This window comes from Felis catus, chromosome C2, assembly GCF_018350175.1.
Source record: "Felis catus isolate Fca126 chromosome C2, F.catus_Fca126_mat1.0, whole genome shotgun sequence".
NCBI classification, from domain to species: Eukaryota; Metazoa; Chordata; class Mammalia; order Carnivora; family Felidae; genus Felis; species Felis catus.
The window spans coordinates 9,409,751-9,418,107 of NC_058376.1; the positions used below are offsets into that span (position 1 = coordinate 9,409,751).

The window sequence follows — 8,357 nt, forward strand, 5'->3', positions numbered from 1 at the left end:
CTGCCTCATCCATCCTTGCCACCGTGGCATCCATTCGTGATTGCAGCTCAGTTATAGCATTTTTTTTAAATTTCATCCTGACTAGTTTTTACTTCTTTTATCTCCGCAGAAAGGGATTCTAGTCTATTCTCAACTCCAGCTAATATTCTTATTATCGTGATTCTAAATTCTGGTTCAGACATCTTGCTTGTATCTGTGTTGGTTAAATCCCTGGCTGTCGTTTCTTCGTGCTCTTTCTTTTGGGGTGAATTCCTTCATTTCATCATTTTGAAGGGAGAAAAGGAATTAATGAGGTATAAAAATTAAAATTAAAAAATAGTAAAATCAAAAAATTGAAAACACACACACAAAATCGAGTAAATGACTAGGTGTGTTTGGTCTGGGTGTTGAAAGTAGTTTGATAGATTAGAGAAAAAAGTTGGGGGGGAAAGAACAAAAAAAGGAAATCATTTGAAAATTTGAAAAAGTGAGTACACTGAAGGAGAATAAAATAAAGTGATGGAAGTAAAAGAAAGTTTGAAATAATTTACACACAAGTAAAAAATATAGTAAAAAATTAAATATTTTTAATAAAAATTGAAAATAAAAATGAATTTTTTCTCTTTCTGTACTCAAGAAAAAGAAGTGAGAAAGAGGAAAAAAAAAAGAAAATTGAATAGGTGGACCTGCTAACAGATTGAAATACGACTGAAATTGCTTTATTTTCCCCTAGAATTCAGACTATGAAGTACTTTATAGTCCAGAAACTGAGCAGGTCGTGAGACTTGTGTTCCTGAAGAGTGAGGTGGGCCCAGTTGGGCAGGGCTTAGTGTAATGGCTCCGTTCTCCACTAGATGGCGCTGCTAGCCTACTGAGGTGGATTGTTGTGATGCCCATAGGTGCATTTGCGCAGGCGCAGGAGCAGTGAAAATGGCGTCACCCAGCTACCCAGTCTCTAGTATCAGAACTCTGTTCTCCCGGATCAGCAATCACGCACCTGTCCTCTGTCTTCAACTTTTGTCCACTCCCCACTTTTTCGGTGTCCATGACCAAGCCCCAGGCAGTGCCTGTGTCCCGAATTTTGTCTCAGATGTGGCTGTTTTCCCCTTCCTTCTGAAGGACTATGGCTTTGACCCGTTCTGCCCCTCTGTGGGAGGGTCTCACTGAACAATGGCTGAATGCCAGCTGCACTCAGGAATGCTCGCTTGCTGGACCCTGTTGCTGCCGGTGCCCTGAGACTGTGGCCAGGTGCCAGCCTGCCTCAGGAAAAGTTTGCAAGATAGTGTAGCAGCAGCGTTTCAGGGATTATGGGAAATCACAACACACATCTGGCACCAGGCTTCACCCTTAACGACCGTGTTCCAGCACCAGCAAATGTGGCCATTCTCTGGGGTCTGCTGGGCCCAGGTTGCCTCGCAGCCTCTACCAAATGTCCTTCCAGCAGTGGAACCGCTTCTCCCCGCGTGGCCTGTGAACCTGCCAGACCCCACTCTGTTCCTAGGGATTCGCTGTTCCCACCAGAGCACCTCCAGGTATGGAGCTGCAGAGTTGCAGACTCTGCTCCCCTTGTTTACGGTCTTAATGGAATTTAAACCCTCTGCTTTCTCCTTTGTTAGTTTAGTCCCTGCGGCTGTTTCCACTTTTCCACTTTCTGTCCAGCTGCTTTTGGGGAGGGGTGCTTTTCCCGTATCCCCCCTCCCCCTCCCCCCGTCTCTGTCCTCTCTTTGCCCGCAAAAGCAGCTCCCTGCCCACCGGGACTTCTCATTCCCCAAGTTCACCTCTCCACGCCGCATACCTGCTGAATTCTGTGGTTCAGGTTGTGCAGATTGTTGTGTTAATCCTCCAATCAGTTTTCTAGGTGTGCAGGATGGTTTAGTGTTGGTCTGGCTGTATTTCATGGGCGTGAGACACACACAAAACTTCCATGCTCTTCTGCCATCATCTCTATTTTTAGTTTTTAAAGGAACCTCATGCTGTTCTCTATATTGGCTGCATCAACTTACATTCGTAGCAACAGTGCATAAGAATTCCCATTTCTCTACATCCTGCCCAGCATTGTTTTAATCTCTTGTCTTTTTGATGATCATCATTCTAACAGGTTGAGGTAGTATCTCACGACTTTGATTTGCATTTCCCAGGTGATGAGTGATGTTGAGTACCTTTTAATATACCTGTTGGCCATTGGTATATTTTCTTTGGGAAAATGTCTATTCAAATCCTTTGCCCATTTTTTAAATGGATTATTTGGTTTTTTTGTGGGTATTTTTGCTATTGTGTTGTATAATTTTTTAATATATTTTTGATATTTACCTCTAACTATATATATATATATATATATATATATATATATATATATATGGTTTGGAAATATTACTTCTCAGTCTGCAGGCTGTCTTTTCATCTTGTTGATGGTTTCCTTTGCTGTACAAAAGATTTTTAATTTGATGTAGTCCCACTTGTTTGTTTTTTGTTTGGTTGTTTGTGCTTTAGATATCATGTCAAAAAAATCACTGCCAAGAGTAGGGTTTTTTATTAAGTTTATTTATTTATTTTGAGAGAGAGACTGTGTGTGTGAGCCGGGGAGGAGTAGATAGGCAGAGAGAGAGGGAGAGAGAGTATTCCAAGCAGGCTCCGTGCTGTTAGCACAGAGCCCAACATGAGGCTCGAACTCACTAATGATATCGATTTCGGAGCCAAAACCAAGGGTTGGATGCTTAACCGACTGAACCACCCGGGCGCCCAATGGTTTCTGGTGTTACATGTAAATATCTTTAATCCATTATGAGTTAATTTTTGTGAGTGGTGTAAGGTAGAAGTCTAGTTTCATTTTTTTTCCATGGGACTATGCAATTTTCCCACCACAATTAAAAAAAAATGTTTGTTATTTTGAGAGACAGGGGCAGAGACAGAGGGAGACAATGAACTCCAAGCACTCTCCACACTGTCAGCCTGAAATCCCACATGGGTCTCAATCCCACAAACTTCCAGATCACATGCTGAGCCAAAATCAAGGGTCGGACACTCATCCCTTTGAGCCACCCAGATGCCCCCCAGCCCCATTTTTTGAAGATAATGTCTTTTCTCCATTGAGTATTCTTGACTCCTTCGTCAAACATGCTTGGGTGTGAGGGCTGTTCTTGAGGCCACCACGGTGGCTATCCCTGTGGCACCCTGGAATTGGTTTCAGGCCTCTGTATTCAGAGGGACTCAGGGAAAAGGGGTGCTGCTTATACTTATTGGGAACACTGTGGACTTGGAGGAAGACGTTCTCCCTGCAGTTGATATGAACCAGGATCAGGGCTGTGTCTGAGAGGCTGGACTCCATGGCTGAAGAGGGAATCAACTGTGGCCATGCTAGGCTGGAGAAGAGTTTCTGGAAGACTGGGGATCTGTATTACCCATAACACTGGTGAGGCAGCTGAACTGGGAGATGATGGTCTAAGGGCCCTTAGCCCTGTCCTTAGGACCCACCTCACTGTTCGTTCTAGAGCAGTATTGCCAAGGTTAGAAAAACTGCCATTTCTGTACATTTCTGGTGAATATGTAACATACTATTACCTCTTTGCAGAGGAATTAGTTCCTGTCTGTTTTTTTAATTTTATTTTTTAATTTAAAAAAAATGTTTATCAATTGTGAGAGAGTGAGAGAGCATGAACATGTGTTTTGTAATTTTTTAATTTTTAAAAAATGTTTTACCAATTTTGAGAGAGTGAAAGAGCATGCACGTGCACACATGCAGGGGAGGAACAGAGAGAGAGAATCCCAAGCAGGCTCCACGCTGTCATTGAAGAGCCTGACACAGGGCTCGATCTCACGAACCATGAGAACACGATCTGAGCTGAAATCAAGAGTCTGATGCTTAACCGACTGAGCCACCCAGACACCCGATGACTAGGTAATTTTAAATGCTGGATAGAAAGGTCAAGTGCAGCCCTAAGTAATGCAGTTGACAAAAGTGTCACCTGTCACACAAGAAAAAGTATATAGTTAGTTCTATATTTTAAAACTTTAGGTTTTTAAGTCCAATATTCCAACACTGATTTGACTTTGATGCTCAGGAAGGGGATGGAACGTAGAGATGGAGCCTCACGTCTAGGGTTTGGGACCATCTGTGGACCTGGAACACCTTTTATTTTGTAGGCATTGTTTTCTGCACAGTCTGGACAGAAGTCAGTCACCATGAAGGCGGGAGAGTGGACAGCTCTGCAGTGTAGTGAACAGACTAGGAAGACCACAGATTCTTTTCTTTTCCATTGAAGAGCAACACAGGTATTGAGAGAGAAAGGATGCTACTGTCGGACCTCCTTGCTAGGGGTCGTGCCACACATGCTTCGTTGTTCACTGGCTGTGGACATAGCAGCTTCTCACAGACTATTAGGGTTTTCCACAAAAGACTCGTGTGAGGTTAACCGGGGAGAGGACAACTAGACTGGCAACAGTGCCAGGGCACTCAGCTTCCCTAATCAAGATCCACATCGACGCACGCATGTCTCTGCGGTGGAAACGACTGCCAATTACGGAGTTAAGACCTTATCTGCCTTTTGCCCCTTTTCCATATTAATAAGATTTGGAGATTCTTTTCAGGAAAGTGTCTGTAACTTTTGTTTAAGGGACAGACATTTCAGGCCATTTATCCATGAACTCTGTCTTCCCCTTGACCATCTTAATGCCTCCTACCTACCAAACCTGGCAAGAGAGACCATCTGACTCCAGGCTGTTTGTAGTCCTCCCCTGAAAGGAAACACTTTGTATGCAAGTTGATGGCACCGCTTTCCACACGTTTTCCTCGGGAGCTCCACAGTCCAGGCAACTGTGGCACCTAGTCCTCCGCAGTGATGTTTCGGGAAAAGGTAGGCCATGGACTCCCCATTGTGGATTCTCCGAATTGCTTCAGAAAGAATCAGACTGATATCCGCAGTCTCTATCTTGGGACACTGCGGCTTCTGCATGCCATGAGGGACAGTATTCGTCACCACCACCTCATCAGTGGAGGACTCCTCACTCAGGCAGGGTCCTCTGCAGACAAGATGCCTTCAGTGGCCATGACATAGATCTTGTAAACCTTCTCTCTTTCAGTGTCTCCGCAGAAGCAACACATCTTCCTGCATCATCCATAATGTCATCCACCATGCAGTGTGCCCACCATCATCTCTGACTACAGTTATCGGCGGCTTGTCTTTGGCCATCATCAGCGGCAACTCCAGACCTGGGTGGACAGTAGCATTTTTGACTACTGGGGGAGAATGACGACCTTCATCCATGTCCTGCTCTGTACCCTGGGCTTCTGTGTGGATTATAGCTAACCCCAAATGGAGTCTCTCAGCATATGGCTGGTGAGCATCAGGAGACTTTGCTACAATGACTGCATTCCTATAATTCGGAATTTCTTCCTGGTTATACTGCACACAAAGGGTGAGGCTCTAAGGTTGTACATGGGAAAGCTGCAAACGCCTTGTATTTACTTTTGATGAAGATCTTTGGTGATCATGTGAGTTAAACCTACTTTTGCCAGAATGTTCGCCAAGAATTTACACACAGTGGAATGAACCCCTCTTCCTCATCTTGCTCTGCTTGCTGTAGGGGAAATAAGGGATGACTCTAGTAATGTTCCTGGCACGGGCTGTCTTCAGTGCCTAAGCCATGCTCAGTAACTCCATCACAGCTGTATTCACATCTCTGGTTCTTGTCTGTATAATGAAAATATCTTGGCCATGAATAGATTCTTTTATTTCAAGTCTTGTTTCTCCATTGGTCTCTTGATAGACCACAGATTTCCCCAGTTCAGCACCAAGATGCCCAAGGCCACCTAGGACTGGGGCAGAACTTACACTCACTGCGACCCGGCCTTGTAGCCACCTCAGAGCCAGTAGGACCTGTCTATGGAAATGAAGGACATGCATCTATTCCTGGAAAGGATATTGTTTTTTTTTTGGGGGGGGGGTGGAATTGATCCTACAGATACCCTCCCTGGGGTACAGAATGACAGCAGGGCAAGGATGTTCTTTAAAAGCTCCCAGCCAAGTTGTTGCAAAGGTCACAAAATTATCCAGCAAGATGATAACGGTTGTAATTTTTCTAAGTGAGACATTACAAGTTGTTTACCGTCATCAAAAGTACAAGTGTTTGAATGATCTGAACACGGCATGGCTGTGTCTGTAAACTTCAGTAATTCTTTTGGGTCCTGGTGTCTGTGTATGCAGTACTTGCTGGTAGACAGTGCCCTCTGGTGGTTTAGTGGCCAAACTACATGGCGTCTGGATCCATTTCTGTGACCATCTATACAAAGTACCACAAGCTGGGGCTTAAAACAACAGAAAGGTATTTTCTCACGGTTCTGGAGAGCAGAAGTCCAATATCAAGGTGTTGACGGGGTCGTTCTCCCTCTTAAAACTCTAGCAAAGTATCCTTCCTTGCCTCTTCCAGCTTCAGGTGGTCGCTGGCTCTCCTTGGGATTCCTTGGTTTGTGGTTACATCATCCCAACCCCTGCCTTCTCTTCTGTGTCCTCCTCCTTTTTTATAAAGACACCAGTCATTGGACTTAGGGCCCTTCCTGATCTAGCATGACCTTATCTTTTTTTTTATGTTTATTTAGTTTTGAGAGAGAGAGAGACAGACAGCGAGTGAGCAGTGGAGACATAATTGCTGAGTGTGTGTGTTCCTTGCCTTTGACTGAAGGCAAAGAACTTTCTGAACTCTTTGTTCTTCAAGAGCAATACTTTGGTACAACTGTTAATCCTAGGGAGAGCTGCTAGGAAGAAATGCCAGAGGTTTTTACCTGGGGGATCTTTAAGGTAATCTGCCAAAACTTACATTGAGTCACCAATGTGGCCAAACTGCTAAGTAAACAAGGAACATGGGGATCTTACTCTTCCGGGGCTACCATAACAAATGATTACAAACTGTGCCCAGTTCAAACAACAGCGATCTAGTCTCTTGAAGCTCCAGAGGCCAGAGGTCTGAAATCAAGGTGCTTCCAGGGCTATGCACTCTCCGGTTTCTAGGGAAGACCCTTCCTTACCTCTTCCACCTTCTGGTGGCTAAAGGTGTTTCTTTGCTTATGGCTACATCAGTCCACTCACTGCTTCCATGTTCACAGGCCTCCTCTTCATCCTCAAAACTTCCTCACCTCTGTAAATAAGGGTACATGTGATGGCATCGAGGACCCTCCAAGATAATCCAGGATAGGTTCCACTGCTTGAAATCCCAACTTAATGCATTTGTGACAATATAGAGTAACATTTATTCTTTTGCCACATGTGTTAATCAGTCTAGAATCTCCAGAGAAAACTGAACTGATAGGGTGTGTGTGCATACACGTGCTTAGAGGAAGAGAGGGAAAGAGTGAGCGAGAGAGATTTATTTTAAAGAATTGTAAGGAATAACTCACAATTATGGAGGCTGACGAGTCCAAAATCAGCAGGGAGGCCTTCAGGCTGGAGATTCAGGGAAGAGAGAATCAGGGAGATTCAGGCCAAAAAGCATCTGTAGAGTAACATCAGCAAGATGGGAGAGTAGGAAGTCCTATCCCTGGTTTACCACAGAAGCACCAAATTGATGGAGGTCCTGAATCTAGTTAATAAGTTGCAGTCTTCCAGAGGAGCACAGACCAGAGAGAAGCTATAGTGAATGGAGGAAATGGAAAAAGCAGTGTCCTCAGAAAATGTTGGTTTTAGATGGGGTTAGAGGGATTTGAGGCAGGAAGGGAGAACATAGGTGCAGGTGGAGAGGCAGGAAAACAAATATGTGCTCTGGAGATCCTGGAATATTCTAGGCAGGTGATAGGTTTTAGGCCGGCCTTATGAATTGGAGGTAGTGAGGTTCCACTAACCTGACTAGATCACACAGAGAGAGGAGGGTTGGAAGACGATGCCCATGTTGTTGACCAGCACTTCCAGACCCCCGCACTCCTTGCGTAGGAAGTCAAGCAGTGCATGGCTGCTCTGCAGGTCATGGATGTCAGGCAGGGGGAAGCATGGTTGGGAGCATCATGTTCCCTGAGACCTGCTGGCACAGAACACCCATGATGGTGAAGCCTAGTTGGGCCCAGTCACCAGCACCACATGGCTGTAGGTCTACTAGGCTGAGCGAGGCATTAGAGTGCAGAAAGCAGACATGGTAAGACACTTGGGGTGTGCTGTGGGCCCCGTGCATTGGCACAGGTGTGTTCTGGTATCTGGGGATGTTACCCCTGAAGCTAGAGGCCCTGCCTCCATCACCCATCAAAGAAGGGGCCAAAGGTTCCAGATGGTTCCCTAATGATGCTATACCAGGTCTGTCTCTCCCAGGTCTGTATCTTAAACGTAACCAGAACTCCCCACTCTTAGGATCCTTCCTCTGAGCTCAGCAATGGTTCAGGACGGACTGATGTGCTCCTCGGA

The 8,357-nt window shown here is 45.1% G+C and overlaps 1 pseudogene; it reads right to left on the bottom strand.

Annotated features, from left to right (window-relative positions):
- Positions 1–4,528: 4,528 nt before the first annotated feature.
- On the bottom strand, positions 4,529–5,651 carry LOC101085963 (annotated as a pseudogene).
- Positions 5,652–8,357: the final 2,706 nt, after the last annotated feature.